This window comes from Pongo abelii, chromosome 13, assembly GCF_028885655.2.
Source record: "Pongo abelii isolate AG06213 chromosome 13, NHGRI_mPonAbe1-v2.0_pri, whole genome shotgun sequence".
In the NCBI taxonomy this organism is placed as follows: domain Eukaryota; kingdom Metazoa; phylum Chordata; class Mammalia; order Primates; family Hominidae; genus Pongo; species Pongo abelii.
In genome coordinates, this window is record NC_071998.2 from 86,403,788 (window position 1) to 86,420,917 (window position 17,130).

The 17,130-nt window shown below is 36.2% G+C and overlaps 1 protein-coding gene across 9 annotated transcripts in view; it reads right to left on the reverse strand.

The window, feature by feature from the left end:
* The window catches only part of FANCC (FA complementation group C), a 218,132-nt gene that overhangs the window by 174,618 nt on the left and 26,384 nt on the right, over positions 1–17,130 (reverse strand). The window lies entirely within an intron of this gene.

Sequence of the window (17,130 nt, forward strand, 5' to 3'; positions counted from 1 at the left end):
TCTATCATTGAATGGGCATTTGGGTTGGTTCCAAGTCTTTGCTATTGTGAACAGTGCTGCAATAAACATACATTTGCATGTCTTTATAGTAGAAGGATTTATAATCCTTTGGGTATATACCCAGTAATGGGATTGCTGGGTCAAATGGCATTTCTGGTTCTAGATCCTTCAGGAATTTCCACACTGTATTCCACAATGGTTGAACTAATTTACACTCCCACCAACAGTGTAAAAGCAAGGAACCATTTTTAAATTTCATTCTAGCTCCAGTGTCTAGAACAAAACCTTACTACTTTGGGCTTGTACTGCCAGAAATTTATCATTTGTCCAGAAGTGTCTCCAAATTAGCAGACCATCAAGGAAACCTCAAAAAATGAAATGGACTGATACACAGTATGGGCACTGACTTGCCATTATTTGGGGAAGGGAAAGGAGGAAAGGGATAAGGGGAGGATATCTGCAGTCCCTACATAAGTAGGAATTCTCTGAACTATGTATGATACAAGTTCAGCACAGGACTGGAATTAGAACTAGTTCCTCAAGTAATTTTTAAAAATAAAAACAGGCCAGGCGTGGTGGCTCATGCTTGTAATCCCAGCACTTTGGGATTGCAAAGGCTGAGGCAGGAGGATTACTTGAACTCAGGAGTTTGAGACCAGCCTAGGCAACATACCAAGACCCTGTCTCTACAAAAAAAAGAAAAAGAAATTAGCCAGGCATGGTTGTGTGTACCTGTACTCCCAGATACTCAGGAGGCTGTGGCAGGAGGATCACCTGAGCCTAGGAGGTAGACGTTGCAGTGAGCTATGACTGTGCCACCACACTCCTGCCTGGATAACAGAGCAAGACCCTATCTCAAAAAAATAAATAAACAAAAAATAAAATAAAAACAGAAATGCCACTGGGGTAGGAGAGAGGGGAGAGGGAAGAGTGAATAGGTAGAACACGGAGGATTTGTAGGGCCATAAAACTATTCTGTATGATACTATAATAGTGGACACATGTGTATCTGTCCAAACCCATAGAATGTACAACACCAAGAGTAAACTCTAATGTTAACTATGGACTTCAGGTGATAATGATGTATCAATGCATGTTCATCAGTTTTAACAAATGTACCACTCTGGTGGGGGATGCTGACAGTAGGGGGATGTTGTGCATGTGGGGGCATCGGGTATAGAGGAAATCTCCGTACTTTCTGCTCAATTTTGCTGTGAACATAAAACTACTCTAAAAAATAGTCTATTAAAATCAACAACTACAAGCCTTGGTGGCAGGAATAGGAGGAAGTGTAGCCAAACAAAACCCAAACCTAGCTAGGTGGTGTATGCCTGTAATCCCAGCTGCTCAGGAGGCTAAGGCGGGAGGATGGCTTGAGCCCAGGAGTTCAAATCCAGCCTGGGCAACTTCACAAGACCTCAGTCTCTAAAAAGAAAAAAAAGGAATGCAAACCTACTCTACACACTCTGAGCATAAGGATCATAAATAGCAGGAGCAAAGAGAGAAGGCAAGAGTGGATCTCAGTTACACCTGGCAGGAGCCACGGCACTCACACCATGTCTAATAAAATTAATCAGTTCCCCCTGAATTACAATTTCACTAAAATCAGACAGCCAGATGCTTGGTTTTTCCAGACAGTGAGAAAAGTTCCTGTTCCTTGTACTATGAGGTATTATCTGCTTCCAAGTCTAGTGTTTGAACTCTCCAACCACCAGGAAACTAAATACAAAAGCTCTTCTTGGGTCTCCTCCTAACTCAACCACCAGGATGAATGAATTTTCAACGTCAACTAACAGTTTCATATGGGAGATTGCCTCTCACATTCAAGACGTGAAGTTTCTTAGTTGCTGAGTTTGTTCTTAAATATGTTTTCATCCTGACTTAGACTGCAGAATATCCTAACAGTACCTCTGGTTTCTTGCGTTAATTCAATGGGCCAACTTTTCTCTAACCCCTTCCTCTAAATAACAGATAATCCTTTTCTGGTCACAGGAAGCTTGGTCTCTCTCTGTCCCTTGCCTACCACATCTTCAAGACCACTTATTTAGGGGCAGGGCAATCTCAAGTAACAGCATGATTATTTCTATGTATACCTAACCTAAGGCTTCATAAAGTGCTACTACTCATTCTTTGTCATACCCCAAGAATTATATTTGGTCTGGCAATCCTCAGAAGGTTTTACCACATTGATTTGAGTAGGATCTCAAGAACGACAACAACAAAAATCAAAGAAAGAGTATGAGTACTTTTGCCTACTAACTGTGGTTAAAGATCTGAAACATTTTCCACGAGCTTAAAAAGCATAATTATCAGTTCATCAACCAGTACAAAGTTACAGTTAGACAGGAGGAAAAAGTTCTTGTATTCTATTGTACAGTAGGTTGACTACAGTTAACCCTTTTCCCGTTTGCCCAGACAATACTCGCCCACAGTACATGCGGCTGCAGCATCTACTCTGAGATAACTTTGCTCGCTTTTACTACTATTTTCGCAAGCTCTAGTACACTGAATTTGGAAACAAAAAACATCATTCCATTTATAACATTCTGTTTTTAGCATTGGTATTTCCATTTACAAAATATAGTAATTCTCAATTGCTGAAAATATCAAATCCTAGAAAATGCAGCATTCCTACACATGATGGTAACATTGTTCTTGAACAGTTATTGGCCAAAGATCCATTTCAATTCAATTTTTCTGAAATAGACGATTCTGATGATTCAGACAATTCTGATGTTAGTTCTGTTTAGAAATAACTCCAAAAACCGTTTTTATATTTTATTTTCACATTGAAAATCAGTCAGATTTGCTTCAGCCTTAAAGAGCACATTTATGTAAAATTAAATGAGCGCTGGGTAGTGAGCTGCACCTTTTTTCCTAAATGGGAAAAGGGTTAAACATAATGTATGCATATTTCAAAATAACTAGAAGTGAGGATTTTGAAAGTTCTCACCACAAAGAAACAATGTTTCAGATGACAGGTATGCTAATCATCCTAATTTGATCAGTACATAATATATACATGTGTTGAAACACCACATTGCACCCTATAAATATGCACATTACGTGCCAATTAAAAATAAAATAATTTTTAAAAAGAAACATATAAACTCCCCAAATTTATTGGCACTTGGGAACATCAACAAACTCCAAATAAGATAAATGCAATGAGATCCACAAACAAAAACACTGTAGTGAAAATGCTGAAAGTCAAGGACAAGGAGAAAGTCTTAAAAGCAGAAACAGAAAAATAGCCCATTACTTACAAGGGAACCCCAATAAGATGAACAGGTGACTTCTCAGCAGAAACAAAAGATCCCAGAAAAACACGGGAAAACATATTCAAAGTGCTCAAAAGAAAAAGTTGTCAACCAAGAATCCCATATCCCCCAAAACTATCTTTCAAAAATGAAGGTGAAATAAAGACTTTCCCAGATAAACAAAAAATGAATTTGTTGCTAGAAAACCCACTTTGCAAAAAAAAGTGAATTAATACCAGAAGGTAATTTGAATCCACACAATAAAAGAACACTGATAAGTTAATTATGTAATTATAAATGCACATTTTTTCTCTCTTATTCTCATAACTGACATAAAAATGAATTGCATAAAATGATATGTACACAGGTACTGTTGGGCCTATAACAAATAGAAAGGAATAAGATATGTAAATATATTTGCCAAACACAGTGCAAATGAGTTAAACAGCCAAGTTGTATTGGGCTAAGGAAATAACTACACATGTTAAAGTAATAATTAAAACATTGTTGAATTCCTAACATTGAGAGGTAATATGTATAACAATAATGCCACAAAAAAAGGAAGAGAAGGGAATAAAGCTATGCAGATGATCCATAACTTATGATGGTTAGACTTAAAATTTTTTGACTTTACAATGATGTGAAAGTGATACACAGTCAGTAGAAGCCATACTTCAAATTTTGAATTTTGCTCTTTTCCCAGGCTACTGATATGTGATACCATAACTACTGATAAAACAACTAGAAAAAAGATCGAGAAAATAGAACACTTGAATAACACTATAACCAAGTAGACCTAACAGACATCTATAGAACTCTCCACCCAACAACAGAACATACATTCTTCTCAAGTATGATTTTCTCACAATGCTGGGCAGTGAGAGCAAGCTACAGCTCCCAGTCAGCCCAGCAATCACAGGAGTAAACAAGTAACCTCTACAGTGCACGGTGTTGCTAAGCAATGATATGCAGTACATTAGGTGTATTAAGTGAATTTCTGACTTACAATATTTTCAACTTATGATGATGTAACTCCATCGTAAGTCAAGAATCATACGTATAGGAGTAACATTTCTATATATCACGGTAATTAAGCGAGCATAAGTCTGAAACTTATTCTATGGCAAACTCTAGAGTAACCACTAAAAAAAAAATTCAAAAAGAATAGTGAAAACATCATTAAAGAAATTAAAATGCTGAGAAGCCAACACAGAAGGATCACTTGAGCCCAGGAGTTTGAGACCGGCCTGGGCAACAAAAAATCTCTACAAAAAATCAAAAAATTGGCTGGGTATGCTGGCTTACACCTGTAATCCCAGAACTCTGGGAGGTGAAGGCAGGCAGATCACTTGAGGCCAGGACTTAAGAGACTAGCCTGGCCAACATGGTGAAACCCCCCGTCTCTACTAAAAATACAAAAATTAGCTGGGCATGGTGGTGCATGCTTGTAGTCCTAACCATTCAGGAGGCTGAAGCATGAGAATAGCTTGAGCCTGGGAGACAGAAGTTGCAGTGAGCCGAGATCACACCACCGCACTCCAGCCTGGGTGACAGACCAATACTCTGTCTCAAGAAAAAAAATCAAAAAATAGAAAACAGCCAGGTGTGGTAGTGCATGCCTGTAATCCCAGTTTCATGGGCAGCAAAGGAAGGAGAATCACTTGAGCCCAGGGGGTCAAGCCATGTCCATGCCACTGCACTCCAGCCTGGGCAAGAGAGTGAGACCCTGTCTAAAAAAAAAAAACAGACAATACTCACTTAAAAGAGCGTAATAAAAGGAGAAACAGAGAAACAGAGTTACAAAAAAAAGACAAGAGATATACAGAAAAAGTAAAAGTTTAGACATAAAGCCAACTATGTCAATAATATCATGGATGTGAGTGGAATAAACAATCCCATCAGGCTGGACACAGTGGCTCACACCTGAATCCCAGCACTTTGGGAGGCCAAGGTGGGTGAATCACTTGAGGTCAAGAGTTCAAGACCAGCCTGGCTAACATAGTGAAACGCTGTCTTTACTAAAAATACAAAAATTAGCTGGCTGTGGTGGCGGGTGCCTGTAATCCCAGCTACTTGGGTGGGTGAGGCAGGAGAATCGCTTGAACCTGAGAGGCGGAGCTTGCAGTGAGCGGAGACTGTGCCATTGCACTCCAGCCTGAGTGGCAGATCAAGACTCTGTCTCAAAAAAAAAAAAAAAAAAAATCCCATCAAAAGACAAAGATTGTCAGACTTTAAGAAAACATGATCTAACTATATGCTGTCTATAGAAGACACACTTTAGAATGAAAAATACAAACAGACTGGAAGTAAAAGGATAGAAAAGATATGTCATGCAAACATACAAAAACAAGAAACTTAATTGTGGCTATACCGATATTAAAAAAACAAATTTTAAAACAAAAAGTTATTAGAGATGGAGAGGGACATTTTGTTAATGATAAAAGGGTCACTCCATCAGGAAGATATAACCATTATAAACATACACAACTAAGGACCAAAATTCATGAAGCAAAAATTGACAGAAACAAAGGGAGAAACAGACAATTGAATATTAATAGCTGGAGACTTCAAATTGTCATTTTCAGTGATAGATAAAACAACTAGAAAGAAGATCAACATGAAAACAGAACACTTGAATAACACTATAAACCAACTAGATCTAACTTACATCTATAGAACTCTCCACCCAATAGTATATACATTTTTCTCAAGATCACATGGAATATTCTCCCAAACAGATCATACGCTAGGCCATAAAATGAGTCTTCATATATTTAAAAGAACATTAGTAATATAACAAATGTGCACTGATCACAAAAAAAGAAATTAAAAATAAATGAAGGAAGTTTCAAAGGAAATTCACAAATGTGGAAACTGAACAAGGCACTACTAAATAACCAGTGGGCCCAAAGGAGGAAAAACATGCTTTGGGACAAAGATAAGCTGCCAGTAACTGATCCTAAAGAGAGGATTATAGAAAAGTTGCCTGACAGAAATTCAAAATACCTGTTTTAAGGAAATTTGGCTAACTTCAATAAAGTAGAGAAAAACAATTCAGAAATTCATCAGAGAAATTTAACAGAGAGATTGAAATAATTTTTTAAAATCAAACAGAAATCCGGGAGCTAAAAATTACAATGAACAAAATAAAAAATCCAACAGAAAGCATCAATAGCAGAATTGTTCAATTAGAGGAGTATCAGTGAATTCAAAGACAGGTTAATTGAAAATACGTAACTAAAGGTGAAAAAGGAAAAAGGAATGAAGTTACAGGATTTATGGGTAACATCTAAAGAGCAAATATGTGGGTCACTGGTGTTCAAGGGGGAACCTTGAAAAAGAGAAAGTAGTAGAAAGCTTATTAAAGAAATAATAACAGAAAGTATTTCAAACCTGGAGAAAGCTACAGCTATCCACGTACAGGAAGATCAAGGGTATCCAATCAGATTTAATCCAAATAACACTACCCCACAACATATTATAATCAAAATGTCAAAGACCAAGCACAAAGAGAGGATCCTGAAAGCAGCAAGAGAAAAGAAGCAAATAATTTATAAGGGAGTACTAATATGCCTAACAAGAGACCTCTAAGCAGAAACATTGTCCTGAAGAAATTCAAAGTCCTAAAGAAAAAAAAATTAAAACTATCAACCAGGAATATTATACCTACCAAAGCTGTACTTCAGAAATGAAGAGAAGAATAAAGACTTCTGGACAGACAAAAGCTGATGGAATTCATCAGCACCAGACCTGTCTTACAAGAAATGCTAAAGGGAGTTCTTCAAGATGAAAGAAAAGGATAGCAACGAGCAACACAAAAACATCTGAAAGTACATAACTCACTGGTAAAAGCCAGTACACAGTCAAATTCTGAAGACTCTAATAATGTAATGGTGGTATGTAAATCACATATTTTTTTACGAAGGTTAAGACAACACAATTAAAAATAATAGCTACAATAATTTGTTAGGGGACAGGCAATATAAAAAGATATAAATTTTGACACCAAAAACTCAAAATGGGGGAGTGGAGTTAAAGAGTATTTTCTTTTCAATCAAAGTTAAGTTGCTATCAGTGTAAAATAACCTTTTATAACTATAAGGCATACTTTTATAAGTCCCATGGTAACCACAAAGCAAAAGCCTATAATACATACACTAAAAATAAAAAGCAAAGACTCAAAATATACTACTAGAGAAAATCACTTAACCTCAAAGGAAGAAAGAAAAAAAGAATCTACAAAACTAGAAAAAAATTAATAAAATGACAGTAGTAAATCCTTACCTACCAATAATTACTTTGAATGTAAATGGATTAAATTATCCAATTAAAAGACACAGAGTAGCTAAATGGATTTAAAAGAAAACAAGACCCAACTATATACTGCCTACAAAAGACTTGCCTCACCTATAAGGATACACATAGACTGAAAGTAAATAAACGGAAGAAGATACTTCACACAAATGGAAACCAAAACAGGAGTGGCTATACTTATATCAGATAAAATAGACTTTAAGTCAAAATCTGTAAATAGAGACAAAGAAGATCATTATATTAATATATGATAATGGGGTTAGTCAATTCAGCAAAAGGATATGTTATATATTTAGGTGCTCTGATGTTGGGTAAATGTATATGCACCCAATGTCAGAGCACCTAAATACATAAAGCCAATATTAATAGATCTCAAGAAACAGACAGATTGTAACACAATACTAGTAGAAGAGTTTAACACTCTATTTTCAGCGACAGACAGATCATTTATACAGAAAGTCAACAAAGAACCGTCAGATATGAACTGTACCCTAGATCAAATGGACCTAACAAACATTTACAGAACATTCTATCCAACAGGTACAGAACACACATTCTTCTCAACTGCACATCAACCATTTTCCAGTATAAATCATATGTTAGGCCACAAAATAAGTCTTTTAAATTTAAGAATATAAAAATCTTGTCAAGTATCTTTTCTGACCACAATGGTATAAAACTAGAAATCAATAAAAGGGGAAACCTTGAAAACTTTACAAATACATAGAAATTAAACAACATGCTTCTAAACAATGAGTTAATGAATAAATTTAAAGACAAATTTAAAAATTTCCTGAAACAAATGAAAATGGAAACATAACATACCAAATCCTATGGGATAGAGCAAAAACAATTCTAAGAGGGAAGTTTATAGCAATAAATGCCAACTCTCAAAAATAACCCCAAAGCCCAAACTTTGAGAATGATCTATGAAATGCAAATACCCTGAGAAAGGATATCCCTTTTATTAAACACTAATTAATATTTTATGAGAAACTTGTTTTGTTGTTGTTTTGTTTTAAACAGATGGGTCTTCCTCTGTCGCCCAGACTGGTGTGCAGTGGCACAATCATAGCTCACTACAGCCTCAAACTCGTGGGCTCAAGGGATCCTCCTGCCTCAGCCTCCCCAGGGGCTGGGACTACAGATGCATGTCACCACACCCAGCTGGACTTGTTGATAGTTAGTAAAGGTTGTTAGGCACCATACCATATCTGGCAATGACAAAAGGTGAATGAGACAGGTGCCAGTGACAGGCAAAATGAGAAGATGCCAAAGACAAATTCTGCCTAGAGTCAGCTTGGGTTACTCCAAAACATTTAGCCTGCCATTTCTGCAACATTCAGCTTTTCAAGATGGCACACAGGACCAATAAGGCAGTCTCTGCTATTTATTACAGAGCATTGACCAAATTACTTACTACTCTGTGGCTGTCACCCTGATTCTGAACCCACTCTTCAAAGTTTTGTTTCAAACACTTTCTTTCTCAAAGACCACTTTTTTAATGAAAATACAGGCTTACCCTAAATTTGTACAAACATAAAAGGGTATACTTTACTCACTATGTTCCAATTACAATATTACATGCAAGCAAATAACTCACTTTACAAAAAATAAAAATTTAATGAATGGTAGCAGCTTAATTATTTCAAGCTGCCAGTAGGCATAAAGTCAAATATTTTCCAAAAACACAAACAGCCACTTATGACTCACCTGTGCCTCTTTCTTTTCATCTAATAAATGTCAGCATAACAGAGTGATTAAGAAGGCTGACTTGGAGGCAGACTGCCGAAGTTTGAATCCCTACTCTGTAACATACTAGCTATGTGACCTTGGGAAGTTATTTTGCCAGTCTATGCCTCTGTTTCTGTATCTGTAAAATGGGAAAAACCTAATAGGGTTGCTGTGAATAATAAAATACATTAATTACACAGAAAGCACTTAGAATTGTGCCTGGCACATTTTAACACCCATTCAATGTCAGTTATTATCATTAGTTATTGTATTTCTAAGTAGAAACCAATGTCTTTCTCCAAGAGTCCTCTACTAGCTAGAAATAATCTCTCTTGGCAAGCCTAAACACCTGTCGGCAAAACTGTTCACAAAAGCAACGGAGTCAACAGTGAGAATAAGCATTAATGTCCTGAATGGGCTGTGCATCACACAGCCTGAAAGCCCCAAAGTTGTTTACTTTACTATCCCACAAATATTAGAGTCAGAGGTTTCAAGATTTTGCTAAGCCAGTTCCTACTACATTCACAATATGTTAATATGAGATGGATAAGACAGTTTGGTCGGCTGTCAAGTCATGAGTTGTATAAACACTAGTACACAACAAAAAGACTGTAAAAGTCATGTGGTTCCTACTGGTCATATTAAATTATACTTGAAGACTTTTGCTTTTCTAGCTGCAAATAACTGGGAAAAGAGTGTACTTGAGAGCAAGACTCAAATTTAAATAAACTGTAATTTCTCAACATCTTGGAAACTTCAGTTCAGCCTCTTTTTATGTGCAAGACTAAACCCAGTACAGTTTATAATTTGAAATCCAAACATATCACTAGCATACTGGGTTCTAATCTCAGCTGTGATCCACACAGCACTACTAACAGTATGGCCCAAAATATTTCATTTCCCTCTAAATGAAAAGCACAATGATATGTACCAATCTTACCAGACAAAAAAAGGTTAAATGAGATAAATATTAACAACAAACAGCAGTTGTAGTTGTTAATAAATAACACAGGAAAGTATCATTTACTTGAACTCTGAGACTCTCTCACACACACACACAAACACACACGCATGCGTACACGCACACACGCACAGAGAGACACACACACACCCCCCCAGAAAAAAATAAATCTGAGCCAAGGAATAAGGGAGAAAGCATAAAAAGAAAATAATTTAATGGTTCTTCTAAATAGTGAAAAAAAAGATTTTGATATCTAGAAGAACATGAAGATAAATAAAATGGTATGTTGCCAAAGAGAAGGATTGTGCAAAAATATCATAGACATGTAATAAATAATATAAAGGAATTGAGAAAGAAATCATTTATTTCTCAGTCAGAACCAAAAATGAAGTCTCTATGTAATTAGGAGCCCTAGGGAGAATATAACTATGATGGAATAAATCTCGCCCAACAGACTTGGCTGAGATAATATTATAAATTATTATAATACTATAAACTAAACAAACTAATATCCAAAACAACAAACTGAAAATAGAATGCCATAAATTATATGGAGTTTTACACTTAACATTAGTACAGCTTATGTACTTTTTGTATATCACAATAAAAAAGCAAAAATAATAATGCCAGTAATAGATGTGAATAAACAACATATGTATCAAGAAACACGGATTTCTTCTTTCGTTCAACAAATATCTACTAAATGCTGACTAAATGAAAAATAACACTACAAGTCAAAAAAGCAGAATGAAACCACTTTTGACTATAAAATCAGTGATTAAAAAATACTTCACAGATTGCTTGAGCCCAGGAAGTTGAGGCTGCAGTGAGCTATGATTATACCACTGCACTCCAGCCTGAGCAACAGGGCAAGACCCTGCCTCGAAAAAAAAAAAATTTCCCAGTACTGGCAAGAATACAGTTAAACTGCCACTCATATGCAGGTTTCTGGTAACGTAATTGGTCCAAGTTTTCTGAAAGATAATCAGAGAAGTATATCAAAAAACTCTGAATGTGTTTATACCCTTTCACTCATTAATCCATCTAGGAATTTACTGCAAGGAAATAACCAGAGATGTACATGATTGATATAAAAGAATGTTCACTGCATATTTACAATAGTAAAAAACTGCTAACAATCTATATCTCCAACAATAAGCCATCAATTATATAATTTGTAATACAGCCATATGAAGGAACTTAAGCCATTAGTCTAATTTCAGAAAAATATGACTTAATGGTACGGAAAACTGCTTATGTTAGACTTAATGTAAGACTATAAAATGCTATATACAATATGATTGCAATTTTCTTCTATACACGCAAACATATACATATACAACCAAAAACTGGAAAGCAAACACCACAATGTTAACAACAGTTTTCTTTGTGTAATGCCAGATTATTTTATTGTACTTTTCATTAATTTATAACTTTCCTATAATAATCATGTATTATTTTTGTAACCAGGGCAGTGATCTTTGTGGTTAAACACAAAATGCCTTTTCCAAGCCAACTAGGGAAATTCCATTCCCTTGTCAGTGACTGCATCCTAGGCCAATAACATGGAGATGTCTGGTGTAGGGGCTTCCAGGAAAGATTTCCTTGCTCCTTATAGGGAAAAAAAGAGAAGAATTGTTTTCTTTTGAATACTGTCATGACCGGTATGATTTATTTATCATTCAATCATTTACCTAAACACACCTACTATGCAGCAGGCACTGTGGCTAATGAAAAGATGTAATTTTTAATCTTTGAAAAATTTTATAGTAGACTGGAAAACACACAACTGAATGGGGTAGCAGATATGCAAACAAAAATTCCAATAATGATGTGAAATTGATCTAATGGCAGCACACACACATAACATGGGGGCACAAAGATTTCACAAACCAGAAGAGTCTTGAGGGCTGATTACTGTTCAAGCAAAGAAAAGGGGAGCATCATCAGATCCAGTGTCCAGCCACAGCACTTTCCTGGCACGTGCAAAGGCTTAGAGTTCAGCCAGGCACGGTGGCGGGCACCTGCAGTATTCTTCACAATTTAATTTTTAAAAGGTAATATGAACATATCTTTATAAATCATCTTAAACACTAAATAATTTGCTCCTGAATCCTGTATCTCATTTATATATAAATACATCAACTATACTAAGGTTATTAGAGGAAGCAAACAGCTTCCTCCTTAAGGGAATTTCTCAATCCACCAAAATAATAATTATTATTATTTTATAGCAGCTATCACTTACATGGTGCTTATTCTATGCCAAAGACAATTATAAGCACCGTAAACTTATCTCAGTCCCCACAATCCCACTATACAGGTGTGGAAACTAAGGAAAAGAGAAGTAAATATCTTGCCCAAATATCTTGCCCAAGGTTACGTATCATGTACGAGATGGAGCCACTCACCAAGAAACATACCATGTGCTCATCCACATCACAAAGCACTGATGACATGTCACAATAGGAAACGAAGTATGAACATGAAAAGTCAGTTTTTTGTTGTTTTTATCCATATCAAATGCAAAAATTTTCAACAACCTCAACCTAAACTTAAGGAGGAACTATCATTTTTTCTGAGCATGTGCATTCCTCATTTATGTTCACATTGGTTAATTCCTCCCTCAAGTCTCTCTATCCAACATCATCCGTATCAGCAGTCTCCTTCTAAGATCCTCAGTGGATCCTTCCAGCTGTCAGAGGCAATGTCTCTGTCTACTGTTTATATTTACACATCCAAAGTTTACTCACTCAAACTTCTGTGGGGAAACCACAGACAATGTCTGCCTCTGCCAAAGGATAAAGGGAGAAAAATGCTTTCCACAGAGTTAAAAGAATTCCATTTGTCAAATCAATCTGACGATGCTGGGTGAACTGAACATTTCCATCTGACTACCTTACCACTCGGTATTTAATATGAAATTACATAATTTCCCAAGTGGAAACCATTCAAATTGCTCTTCAAGGAATTAAACTAGAAAATTATCTTTTTTGTGTACAACAAAAAGGCAGGCATGTTCTAGACGGGAGCTGCACAGAGTAGTATTTCTGCAATTTTTTTTCCTGAACAAAACTGTATTTCTGTTCTGTCGCATAAAAATTCAAGATATATATCCAAGATAAGGAATTTGGTATGGACTTTTATTTTACCACTGCCATATGGTAGTAAAATCAGTTTTTCTAGCTGATAAGGAACCCTGTTCTCCCAAACTGAATTCATAATTTATCTCAAGAGCTCTGAAATTTTATTTATCAGCAACAGATTCATGATCCCAGTTCTTAATAATCTCTGTACAGAACAAGTACTTCTGACATTAAAATAAAATGTTATAATTTAATATTAATATTAATAAATGGACTAATTATTTCTTTTATCTAAAAACATTCTTGCTTTCTCTAAAACACAGGCTGTTTCAGCAATAATAATTTGTAAAGCAGGATTTTATTTACAATTTCACTACCCAAGTCGATCTTGTTTGTTCTATATAACATGATGCCTTTACCAAGACCATATATAGGAGAAAATTAAACTTGATATGGCTAGTATAATAACTATTTGTTACAGCAGATCTTGAGTTATATATGTCAAGGTATTTTCTTTACCTGCCCAGCTACTTGAAAACAACTAGGCTATTCTTTGAATAGGCTTTGACTGTGACTTAACCTTAGCATGCACTGATGCAAATTCTATTGACAAGCCGTACTTTAATACAAGTGTCCATGGTTTTGTGTTTTACACGGATTTACATGGATTTCTTTTTATTTGTTCTTATAGGTCAACTGAGTCCCAGCACTTGGCTCATGCATTCAGCATGTTTCACTCTGGCCCCTGATGTCTTGGTTACCAAGCTCTTGCCAGGGGAAATTTCCTATGCTCTTCCATCTTGATTAGTTTGTTGATATCTGAATCCAGTGCTTCTATTTGATCAGACATAGGGCATTTCACTTTTTTTTTTTTTTTTTTCCAATGACTCTTCTCTTTGTTCACTGTTTCCTGTTTCCTTTAAGAGTCTCATTTCAGACCAGGCTTGGTAGTGCAAGCGTGTAACCCCAGTACTTAGGGAGGCTGAGATGGGAGGATCACTTTAGCCCAGGAGTTCTGAGACCAGCCCAGTTAACACAGTGAGACCCCATATTCACAAAAAAACAGACAAACAAAAATTAGCCAGGTGTGGTGACACACACCAGTAGTCCTAGCTGCTTGGGAGGCTGAGGAGGGAGGGCTACTTGAGCCCAAGAGTTTGAGGCTGCAATGAGCTATGGATCATGCCACTGCACTCCAGCCTAGACAAAAGAGCAAGACCCTGTCTCTACAAATAATGATAATAAGAAGAGTATCATTTCAATCTACTACTTTTATATTTTATTACTCTGTTTTCTACAGTTTTTCAGAGTTACTACATAAGGTTCAGACTTAAAAATTTTTTTCTGAACTTTTAAAATACCTGGTTAGGTAAATAATGCTCAGAAGCACATATAATTCTAATAAATAGCACTATCTATCTGTCTCCTGCCAGTAACAGTATATATAAATTAACAGGTATGATTTTTACACAATCATGGAGTATTTGCACAACCAGTGGCTGGAGTAAGAACTGAAAAACCACACAACTGAACCTTGAAGAAGTGCACGTGAGTATAGTATATAAAAATCATACCACAAAAAGGTAGTCATCTTGCACACTTGTATTTCACGGGGGAATAATAATTTCATGTGTCATCATCTACAGGCTTATGATTGAACTAAAATTCTGAATTATTCTTCTCCATAAAATTAATATAAATTCAAATCATATTAATAAATTCTCTATTGTTCATTCAAATTTTTAAAAATTTGTTTTAGTTTTTAACCATAACTGTATGATATTTTATTGACTGACTGAGACAGGGTCTTGCTCTGTCACCCAGGCTGGAGTACAGTGGTGCTATCATGGCTCACTATAGCCTTGACCTCCAAGGCTCAAAGGATCCTCCTACCTCAGCCTCCCAAATGGCTGAGACTATAGGCACATGCCACCATGCCTGGCTAATCTGATATTATTTTTATTTTTTGTGGAGACAGGGTCTTGCGATGTTGCCCAGGCTGGTCTCGAACTCCTGGGCTCAAGAGATCCTCCCGCCTCAGCCTCCCAAAGTACTGGGATTACAGACATGATCCATTGTGCCCAGCCACACGTTTTAGAATAGAAATCGGACATGCCTGAGGCTTACGTCTTCTGAAAGACTGATTCCAGAAAATTGGTCTTGATGTCATCCAACCTTACAGTAAACTCTAAAAAAAGTTTGCCAATTGTTGTGCATCAATTAATTCTACCTCCTGAGTAGGCACACATGTCACTGGGTTCCAGAAGAGTAATGTTCAAGCAGTGGAAGGGTGATTGACCAAAACCATATAAAACCCCATTAGAAGTGATAAGGGAGCTTCTCTTGCCATGCAGATCCATCCTTTGGGGAACTCTGGGGGACCTGAGAAACAATACTTCTGTCTGGGATCATATATGCTCCATCTTGATCCACAGATTCCCAAGTCTTTTGCCATTAGGGAAACTGAGGATCTTCCAAGTATAACCAATGATATCTTTCTGCCAGCAATATCACTATTCCATTGTGATCAACACGAACATTAATCCTCAGATCTAAGAAGCCCTATTACTCCCAAGAAGGAGATCTTGAAAAAGGGATTTGAGTAGAAGTAGTTTATTTAGACAGTAAAGGGAACACCATTAAGAAAGTAGAGAAGTGACACAGGGAATCACAGCCAATGAAGGGAGGGTTATTAAGCCAACTACCAGAGTTGGTAGGTAACCAGAGCTCAGTCCAACAAGACCTCTGGAAAATGGGACAAAACACACTCCTCTGAAGCAAAATACACATTAAAACTGCAGAAACTAAAGGCAAAGAGGAAATCCTAAAAGCAGACAGAGATTATAAAAAGACAAATTACTTTCAAGGGAACACTGCTAAGAATAGGAGGCAAAGACACGAAAAGAAAATCATAGGCCAACATCCCTGATAAACTTAGGTGCAGAAGTCCTCAACACAACACTAGCAAACAGAATTCAACAACACATAAAAAAAGATCATATATCATGATCAAATGAAATTTACCCCTGGGTTGTAAGGATGATTCAACATATGCCAATCTATGGAGATGATATACCACATTAACGGAACCAAGAATAAAAATCACATGATCATCTCAATAGATGCAGGAAGAGCATTTGACAAAATGCGACATCTTTCATGATAAAAAAAAAACTGTCAACAAATTAGGTATAGAAGGAATGTACATCATCAATACAAGGCCATCTGTGACAGACCCACAACTAACCATACCGACTGGGGAAAAGTTAAAACCATTTTCTCTAAAATCAGGAACAATACAAAGAGGTCCACTCTTACCACTTCTATCCAACACGGCACTGGAAATCCTACCCAGAGCAATTAGGTAAGAGAAAGAAAGAAAGGGCATCCAAACTGGAAAGGAGGAAGTTAAACTGTCTATGTTTACAGATGACACAGTACATAGAAAACCCTACAAATTCCACTAAAAAAAAACTATTTGAACTAATAAATGAATTCGGTCAAGTTGCAGGATATAAAATCAACAAACAAAAATCATTAGTGTTTCCATACACCAAATATTAATAGCAAACTATCTGAAAAATAAATCAAGAAAGCAATCCCATTTACAATACCTACCAAAAAAAAGAAATAAAATACTTAGGTATAAATTTAACCAAGGACGTGAAAGATCTCTACAATGAAAACTATAAAATATTGAAAAAAATTGAAGACACACAAAAAATGGGAAGATACCCCATGTTCACAGATTGGAAGAATTCGTATCTTTTAAAAG